The sequence below is a fragment of the Bison bison genome, unplaced genomic scaffold (assembly GCF_000754665.1).
Source record: "Bison bison bison isolate TAMUID 2011002044 unplaced genomic scaffold, Bison_UMD1.0 scf7180017864243, whole genome shotgun sequence".
Classification (NCBI taxonomy): domain Eukaryota; kingdom Metazoa; phylum Chordata; class Mammalia; order Artiodactyla; family Bovidae; genus Bison; species Bison bison.
This window is the reverse complement of record NW_011494815.1, coordinates 2,321,829-2,331,047: the sequence shown is the minus strand read 5'-3', so window position 1 is coordinate 2,331,047 and position 9,219 is coordinate 2,321,829. Positions and strand designations below refer to the sequence as shown.

The following is a 9,219-nucleotide window of genomic DNA, read 5'->3' as shown; positions in this document are numbered from 1 at the left end:
TGTATATTGTCACCCTGCTTATTTAACGTATATGCAGAGTACATCATGAGAAACGCTGGACTGGAAGAAGCACAAGCTGGAATCAAGATTGGCGGGAGAAATATCAATAACCTCAGACATGCAGATGACACCACCCTTATGGCAGAAAGTGAAGAGGAACTCAAAAGCCTCTTGATGAAAGTGAAAGTGGAGAGTGAAAAAGTTGGCTTAAAGCTCAACATTCAGAAAACGAAGATCATGGCATCTGGTCCTGTCACTTCATGGGAAATAGTTGGGGAAACAGTGGAAACAGTGTCAGACTTTATTTGTTTGGGCTCCAAATCACTGCAGATGGTGAGTGCAGCCATGAAATTAAAAGACGCTTACTCCTTGGAAGGAAAGTTATGACCAACCTAGATAGCATATTCAAAAGCAGAGACATTACTTTACCAACAAAGGTCTGTCTAGTCAAGGCTATGGTTTTTCCTGTGGTCATGTGTGGATGTGAGAGTTGGACTGTGAAGAAGGCTGAGCGCCGAAGAATTGATGCTTTTGAACTGTGGTGTTGGAGAAGACTCTTGAGAGTCCCTTGGACTGCAAGGAGATCCAACTAGTTCATTCTGAAGGAGATCAGCCCTGGGATTTCTTTGGAGGGAATGATGCTGAAGCTGAAACTCCAGTACTTTGGCCACCTCATGAGAAGAGCTGACTCATTGGAAAAGACTCTGATGCTGGGAGGGATTGGGGGCAAGAGGAGAAGGGGACGACAGAGGATGAGATGGCTGGATGGCATCACTGACTCGATGGATGTGAGTCTGAGTGAACTCCGGGAGTTTGTGATGGACAGGAAGGCCTGGTGTGCTGGGACTCATGGGGTTGCAAAGAGTCGGACAAGACTGAGCGACTGAAATGAACTGAACTGAACTATTACTCTGGAAGGCTCTGTTTAGGAGGGTGAGATCTGGGGTGCCCTTAGAGCCGGAGCATTCTGCCTCTGACCACCAACTGCAGCCCAGGACACCATAGGACCTGGAGTTCTACAGCACAGTGGTCCCCAGGGTGTGCCAACCCAGGCCTGGTAAGGTGGTGGGCATTTGTAGGCATGGATCCTGGGCCTTCTGAGGTATTGGCTAGAATCCTGCTCCTGTCTCTAGGGCTCTCTTCCCTCCTGCTGTGAAGGGGAAGCTGGGGGTGGGGAGACAAAGGCAGTAGGGAGCTGAGCAGTCAGCTGGGTGCAGAAAGTAAGAGGGGCTTTTTCTATAGAGAGCTTAAAAACAATAATAAAATCAACAAAAAGCCTGGCTTCATTATCATGATGTGCCTACAGTTCTAAACAATGTCAGTGATAAAACATTCCTTCCTGCCAGGGTAGGCTGCTCCCACCTCTCTGCCCTTGGTGTCTGGCCAGCATCTGATACTATTCCCTTTAGATTGAGCCAGACCAGACTGTATGTTCACCACATCCCAAACAGGCTCAGTGTGCTTCCCGTGCCAGCCCTCGGCTTCTGCTGTTCCTTTGCCAACATCTCCCTCCTTACCACTCTGTATGTCCAGCTGCTACAAGGCCCAGCTTAGATGCTTACTCTTCCAGGAAGTCTTCCCACATGCAGTTCTAGCCATCCCCTAGCTGGCTCTGACTATCCTCCCAAGATGCAGACTAAGTGCTGCCATGTTCTCAGCTTGAGAACAAGATAAGTGAAAGGGATTACCCTCTGAAATCTGGAATCCACAGGACAGAAAACCATACCAGGGAGTCACTTCTCAGCTGTGTGACTTCAGACGAGCCCCACGACTGAAAACAGTCCGACCCGCTTCCAGAGTCACTAGTTCAAGCACCCCTTGCTGACCACACCCTCCCTGCTTCCAGCTTCTTGGCACTTCCAGATGTGACCCATCCTCTGTCATCACCCCTGAAAAGTGAAAGTGAAGTCGTGTCCGACTCTTTTCGACCCTGTGGACTGTAGCCTACCAGGCTCCTCTGTCAATGGGATTTTCCAGGCAATAATACTAGAGTGGATTGCCATTTACTTCTCTAGGGGATTTCCCAAACGAGGGATTGAACCCGGGTCTCCCGCATTGTAGACAGACGCTTTACTGTCTGAGCCACCAGGGAAGTCTCACTCCTGATGGATCAATAAAAAACAGGTTCAGGCTCAAGGAGAGAGCTTTGGACCAGAGACCCCTCTCCAGGACAACATAATCCCTCAGGCTTGGCTCCAGTTTTTCTGAAAGGCCAGCTTGTAGGATGGTGTCTGGGCCATGTGATATTTGCATACCATGATGCCCATTCCTTGTCCCAGCAACCCAGGAGATCAGGCCAGGCTTCACCCACTGCAGACACCTTCCCCCGTGAGAACTTCCACCACTGGCTTCCTCTGCCTTCTCTCCCCTACCTGCCCATTCTCTCTTCACTCTCTTTTTTCCAGCCAGTTCTGTGGTCTGTCATCTCACTCTTAAGAACACCATAAAATCTTTCTTCCTCCTGACTTCTCTCATCATTATCTGGCAAAACCCTGATGCTGGATGAACCAGGATATCTAAACACTTTGGGGGAAAAAATTGACGGAAACCCACAGGGTGAGATCCTTTTCCACTACTGCCTGTATCCCCCCAGCACCCTTCCCTCTGTGAGTCAGGCCTTGCGAAAGGCACAGTGGGAAAGTGAGATCCCAGCAGTGTGCTCCATGTGAGTGCGTGTGCAGTCACTCAGTCGTGTATGACTCTTAGTGACTCTGTGGACTGTAGCTTGCCAGGCTCCTCTGCCCATGGGCTCCTCTGCCCAGGGGATTCTCCAGGCAGGAATACTGGAGTGGGTTGCCGTTTCCTCCTCTAGGGGATCTTTCCGACCAGGGATCCAACCCACTTATCCTGCATTGGCAGGCGCATTCTTTAACACTAAGCCATCTGGGAAGCCCCTTCCTCCTCGTATCTAAAGCCAATCCATCATTCACCCCTCCCTCCTCTACATCCTAAATATCTCTTAAACCATGCACATTGGCTACTGTTCCCACAGCTACCACTGTGTTCTTACCTGGTCACATAGTCTTCGATAGCAAACACCTTGCCCCTGATCTTTTCAAAACATGGAAATTCAAACTTCTCTGGTGATTCAGTGGTTTAAGAATCTGCCTTCCAATGCAAGGGACATGGGTTTGACCCCTGGTCGGGAAACTAAGATCCCATATGCCACAGAGCAAATAAAGCCTGTGTGACATACCTAGAGAGCCTGTGTGCCACAACCAAGACGAGGCCCAACCGAAAAGAAAAAAAAAGATGGAAATCTGCCCACGCCACTCCAGTCCATTGCTGCAAGGCCTGAAGGGTCTGGCCCACTCTACCTCTCCAGATTCACCTTGGGCAGGGATCTGAGCTACAGACACTTGGGGCTTTGAATTCCTCAACAGCCCATTTCCTCCAGCCTCAGGGCCTTTGCACAGGCTGTTTCTCTGGTCTAGAATGTTCCATTCTCATGGAGCATATTCTACCCTCACCCAGCTACTCCCCTGCTTATCTTTCAGATCTCAGCTCACAAGTCCTTCCCTTTACAACAGCCTTCTGCAGTGATCCTGGACTAGGCACGTTTCTCCTCTCTGCCTGCTCCATATGCCCTCTCTTTTCCAAGTTTTGTGGGACTCTCTGGGTACTGCACAACTCTCCTTTGATCTGTGAGCTCACTGGGGCAACCCCTAGATTATCTGTTTTGCTCCGTTTGATATCCCTAGCACTGAGCTGTGTGATGTGGAAAGTGATCAATACGTAAACAAAGGTCTTGTTCAAATAAAAATTGAAGAATTACTTATTTAGGGAATGAATGAGTGGGCCAGTCTAGGTGAGGTTGTAGGATTATCTGTGCGGGACAGGCCTCTGCAGTCTCTCTCCAGGGCAGGCCATGGGCCAACCTACTCTTGGAAATGGTCATAACAAGGATGAGATTAATGACTCAGCCAGCAAGCTCTCAAGCCTCCTTCCTGTCCACAAGCTCCTCAGCCCTCCTCCAGGCCCCCCATTACTCAGAGCACCTGGCATTTAATGGCCAGTCCACCAGGGCATTTCTGCACTGACAATATGTTTACACTGCTGAACATTATTCCCAAGAGTCAGAGCTCAGGAGCTGGTCTTTGGAGTTGGATTAGGAGCAAGTGGTGGAATCCAGTGAAAACAGGGTTCGAATCCTAGCTTTACCTCTGGCTGACTGTGTGATCTTGCAAGCCACTTCACTGGGCCCTGATTTCCTCATCTGTAGAAAGAGGCCAAGAATATCTAGCCACAAGGTTGCTGCACATATTAAATGAGTGGATATATAGTAAATTAAGAATCTAGGTAGGGGCTGGTCACATGTCGTATTTAGCTGATTCTAAGACACACAGTTTTTAAACACACATCTTTGAAACTGGGATGCAGCTTATAGTTTAATTGCTTGCCCTTTTTCTTCCTAATGGATTATAAAATAGTGGTATATCTTACAACAGGCAGTGCTCTGCATTCCATGAAATAGCACTGCTGCTACTGCTAAGTTGCTTCAGTCGTGTCCGACTCTGTGTGACCCCATAGACGGCAGCCCACCAGGCTCTCCCGTTCCTGGGATTTCTCCAGGCAAGAACACTGGAGTGGGTTGCCATTTCCTTCTCCAATGCATAAAAGTGAAAAGTGAAAGTGAAGTCGCTCAGTCGTGTCCGACTCTTCTCGACCCCATGGACTGCAGCCCACCAGGCTCCTCCGTACATGGGATTTTCCAGGCAAGAGTACTGGAGTGGGGTGCCATTGCCTTCTCTGTGAAATAGCACAGTAACTCAATTTTTCTATTCTCTTTGCAAAGAGGTCGGACAATTCGTGAGAGTCCCAGGGACCAATCCACATCACTGAGGATGAAGGGTCTTCTGGGGTCTGGCACGCTGAGGTGGAAGCCTGAAGCATCACGGAATCTGAAAGCACAGGCTTCTCCCCAGCCTGGCGGCCTCTGGACCACTTGCAGCTGCCCCAGTCCCACTTGTGGGGGAGGGTGCAGCCCAAACTCCAGCAGGACCCTCACTTCTCTGGATCTGACTCTATGCTTCTGCTGATGTTGCCCGGGGTCCCTGGCTTTGGGCAGTTAGTCATAATGCTGACTGCTTACCTAAACTTCTAGTCTTTGTCCCAAAAGAGAGCCCTGGGAACCCCTCTGGAGACCCCTGGAGACCTCTCCTCCCATGTGATACCTACATCAAGCCATCCGTGGCCCCTGCCCTCAACTGTTCTGGAAGACCAGCACTGAGGATCCATTCCCCAGGCTTTACCCAGGTCCTCACGCTGTGGGTATCTCCTTAAACCCTCCAGCCTGGTGACAGGAGACTGGCTGGATTACTACACCATCTACATTCCATTTTAACACACATTACATACAGCCACCTCTTTACAGAAATAAAATGTCTATCACAAAAAAAATTCAAAATACAGAAAAAAGAAAACAAAATTTTGTCATCTAGAGATAATCAACCAGCTTGATGTGTGTTGGGCTGAAAATTCTTCTGTATTTACCTGTGCGTAGATCTAGTCTTTCTTCATATTCCAAACCAAATTCCATAACCAAAATGGGCTCACTCCGTACACTGCTCTTTTCCTTGATTTTCCAGGTAAGACAAATTTGCAGACCTCTCACTACACAAGCTGGTTTCTTCCTGGTGACCTCACCGTGCCCCCCATCCTCTCCATCCCTTCACCTGGCAGGTCCCTAGAGCCCCCCTTGGTCAGGCCCCTGAGGCCCGGCCTGGGTGCCCAGCCTCTAGCAGGGTGCAGGGCTTATGGCCTGAGAGGTTCCTACGGACACTTGCTTCGCTTCCTCAGGACAGGACTGTGACTGGATCGCACTCGCCCTCGGGGCCTCCTCAAAGCACAGCTGCACCCCAGCACAGATACACTCTAGAACCCTTAAATCAAGGGGTGTGAAGTGAATCGTGGCTGTCTGTCCCTGCTGGGCTTGACCACAGACCTTTCAGAACAGACCGAATGTTCTCTTGGACTCAGATGCTGCCTTGATATTTCCCTAAGCCCTGGGGACTCAAGATAGCACAGTAAACAACAGAGAACAGGTGCCTGGCATCCACAGTTCATTGAGTGTTTGCATGCTCTCTGTCCAGTTTAGGTACTCACAACCACCGTATTCATTAAGCAAAGCAAGTGTTTATTATCTCCACTTTACAGATGAGGAGACGGAGGTTCAGAGGTGGGGTAATTTACCCATTGACCTTTCTTGCTTCTCTCCCCTTGAGAGTTTGGCCAACTTCAAATCCCACTAACAACCTGGCCCAAGCATTACTTCCTCCAGGTAGCCTCCCCACTCTACCAGCCTCCCCAGGCTGCATTAGATGCTCCTCCTTAAGGGCCCATAGCTCTGGGGTTTCCCTATCTGAACTGAGCCCCTCACCAGAATGCGTGCCCTTGAAGGTACTGATGGGTCTGGCTTGTTCCCATTCTTATTCCCCAGGCACAGTAAAACCTCAATAGATGGCTGCTGAGGGATAACAGATCCCAATAAATGGAATGAAGATGGTTACGATTATTAAGGCAGGAAATGCCCTCCCCACTTACAGAAGAGGACAAGGGGTAAAAAGAAGGGACAGGACTTGCCTACAGAGCATGTCATTGACCAGGACAGGTCTCCCTCTTCAGAAGGCTCTTTTGTTCCACTGTGTTCCTTGTTGCTTGCCATCTTAGACGCCAAGCCTCTGCTTGGGGTTCATTTCCATCTCCTCCTGCACTGGCTAGGCCTCCCTGGCCAAGTAGGTGTGAAGGGGAGCACTGAGGAGGGGTTTCTGGCTGGGAAGGCTTAGTCTCCCAGCCTGGGCCAACACCCTGGGGTAGCCCTAGGAACAGCAAGAGCAGTTGGCTCTCTATTGAGCTCTTCCATGCGCTATGCCCTGTGCCAGAACTTTCCATCTCTATTTCCTTCGTCCTACAGCTAGCAGGTGGGGAGAGAAGGATCCCGGCCTGAAGCTCACCCAGTGGCAGTGCTGGGATGGGAAGCCAGGGCTGCATCCCTGGCAGCAGGTGGCCCAGGGAGTTTGCTGGCACCAGCGCCAGAAACAAATGCACAGTCAGAGTACCAGAGACAACTCCCAGGGGGCCTGCAGGCTTGGCAAGGTCCCAAACTCTCCCCCCCTACCCTAGTCACCTCCCAGCAAGGCTGCTGGAGGGCTGAGATTCTTGGGCCCAGGGAAGACAGGCCCGCCCTGGAAATGCCCAGCACTCTGTATGTGTAGGTCATGGCACCTGCCAGCCCCCTGCAAGCTCTGGGCTCAAGGCCAAGCTGGAAGCAGCTGTCATATCAACTCTACAAATCCTCAGCTCCCTGTTTCTTCTTAGAATGAGATCGCACATATCTGCTCCCAACTGGCTGAGAGATGCTAACTAAACAAGGCCTCATCTTTCACTGGGCCTTAACTTCCCTGTCTGTGAAATGATGCTGGGGGTGGGGTGAGTGGAGGCTGTGTGTCTCAATAAACTTACCAATGGACATTCTAATTTGCCTACAGGCAACGTAGCTCGGTGATTAAGACCCTGAACACTGGAGTCAGATGATATGGGTCCAAATGTATGACCCTGGGCAAGCTGCCCAACCACTCTGGGCCTCAGTGTCCTTATCTGCGAAATGGGGATAACAGTAGAAAAAGAGACAAAGTAGACATTACTAAAATGTTTATATTGATTATCTGAGATAAAAAGAGAAGACTGAGTGATTTATTTTGTTTTCCTCTCTTTTTTCTAAATTCTCTATTATCATCAAATATTTATAACAGAAAAAACAAATATACTTTCTTGGCAAATTAACTTCATTGAGACATAATTCACATATAATCTAATACACCCATTAAAAATAATAAGTAATAGTAACTTATTCTATAGATTGTTTTGAAGATTGACTGGGCCAGTTAAAATCTTAGATGGCGCCTGAAACAAAAGAGGTGCTATTAAGAATTTGTTAATACCAAAATCAGATTGATTATATTCTTTGCAGCCAAAGATGGAGAAGCTCTATACAGTCAGCAAAAACAAGACCAGGAGCTGACTGTGGCTCAGATCATGAACTCCTTATTGCCAAATTCAGACTTAAAATGAAGAAAGTAGTAAGGAAAATCACTAGACCATTCAGATATGACCTAAATCAAATCCCTTACGATATACAGCGGAAGTGAGAAATAGGTTCAAGGGATTATATCTGATACACAGAGCATCTGAAGAACTATGGATGGAAGTTCATGACAAAGAACTATTGACGGAGGGATCAAGACCATCCCCAAGAAAAAGAAATGCAAAAAGGCAAAATGCTGTCTGAGGAGGCCTTACAAATAGCTGTGAAAAGAAGAGAAACGAAAAGCAAAGGAGAAAAGGAAAGATATAAGCATCTGAATGCAGAGCTCCAAGGAATAGCAAGAAGAGATAAGAAAGCCTTCCTCAGTAATCAATGCAAAGAAATAGAGGAAAACAACAGAATGGGAAAGACTAGAGATCTCTTCAAGAAAATTAGAGATACCAAGGGGACATTTCATGCAAAGATGGGCTCGATAAAGGACAGAAATGGTATGGACCTAACAGAAGCAGAAGATATTAAGAAGAGGTGGCAAGAATACACAGAAGAACTACCCAAAAAAGATCTTCACGGCCCAGATAATCACGATGGTGTGATCACTCATCTAGAGCCAGACATCCTGGAATGTGAAGTCAAGTGGGCCTTAGAAAGCATGACTACGAACAAAGCTAGTGGAGGTGATGGAATTCCAGTTGAGCTATTCCAAATCCTAAAAGATGATGATGTGAAAGAGCTGCACTCAATATGCCAGCAAATTTGGAAAACTCAGCAGTGGCCACAGCAATGGAAAAGGTCAGTGTTCATTCCAATCCCAAAGAAAGGCAATGCCAAAGAATGCTCAAACTACCGCACAATTGCACTCATCTCACATGCTGGAAAAGTAATGCTCAAAATTCTCCAAGCCAGGCTTCAGCAATACGTGAACTGTAAACTTCCTGATGTTCAAGCTGGTTTTAGAAAAGGCAGAGGAACCAGAGATCAAATTGCCAACATCCGCTGGATCATGGAAAAAGCAAGAGAGTTCCAGAAAAACATCTATTTCTGCTTTATTGACTATGCCAAAGCCTTTGACTGTGTGGGTCACAATAAACTGTGGAAAATTCTGAAAGAGATGGGAATAGCAGACCACCTGATCTGCCTCTTGAGAAATCTGTATGCAGGTCAGGAAGCAACAGTTC

General features: G+C 48.1%; 1 protein-coding gene across 2 annotated transcripts in view; it reads right to left on the bottom strand.

The window, feature by feature from the left end:
* Positions 1–9,219, bottom strand: part of CORO2A (coronin, actin binding protein, 2A) — a 65,851-nt gene that overhangs the window by 49,785 nt on the left and 6,847 nt on the right. Inside the window, exon 1 of one of the 2 annotated variants that reach the window (XM_010847049.1) lies at positions 7,462–7,593. The exons of the other annotated variant lie outside the window; for it this stretch is intronic. The gene's annotated coding sequence lies outside the window, so the exon portion shown is untranslated. Of the gene's footprint in view, positions 1–7,461; positions 7,594–9,219 lie in introns of those variants that run through there. 2 annotated transcript variants of the gene reach the window in all.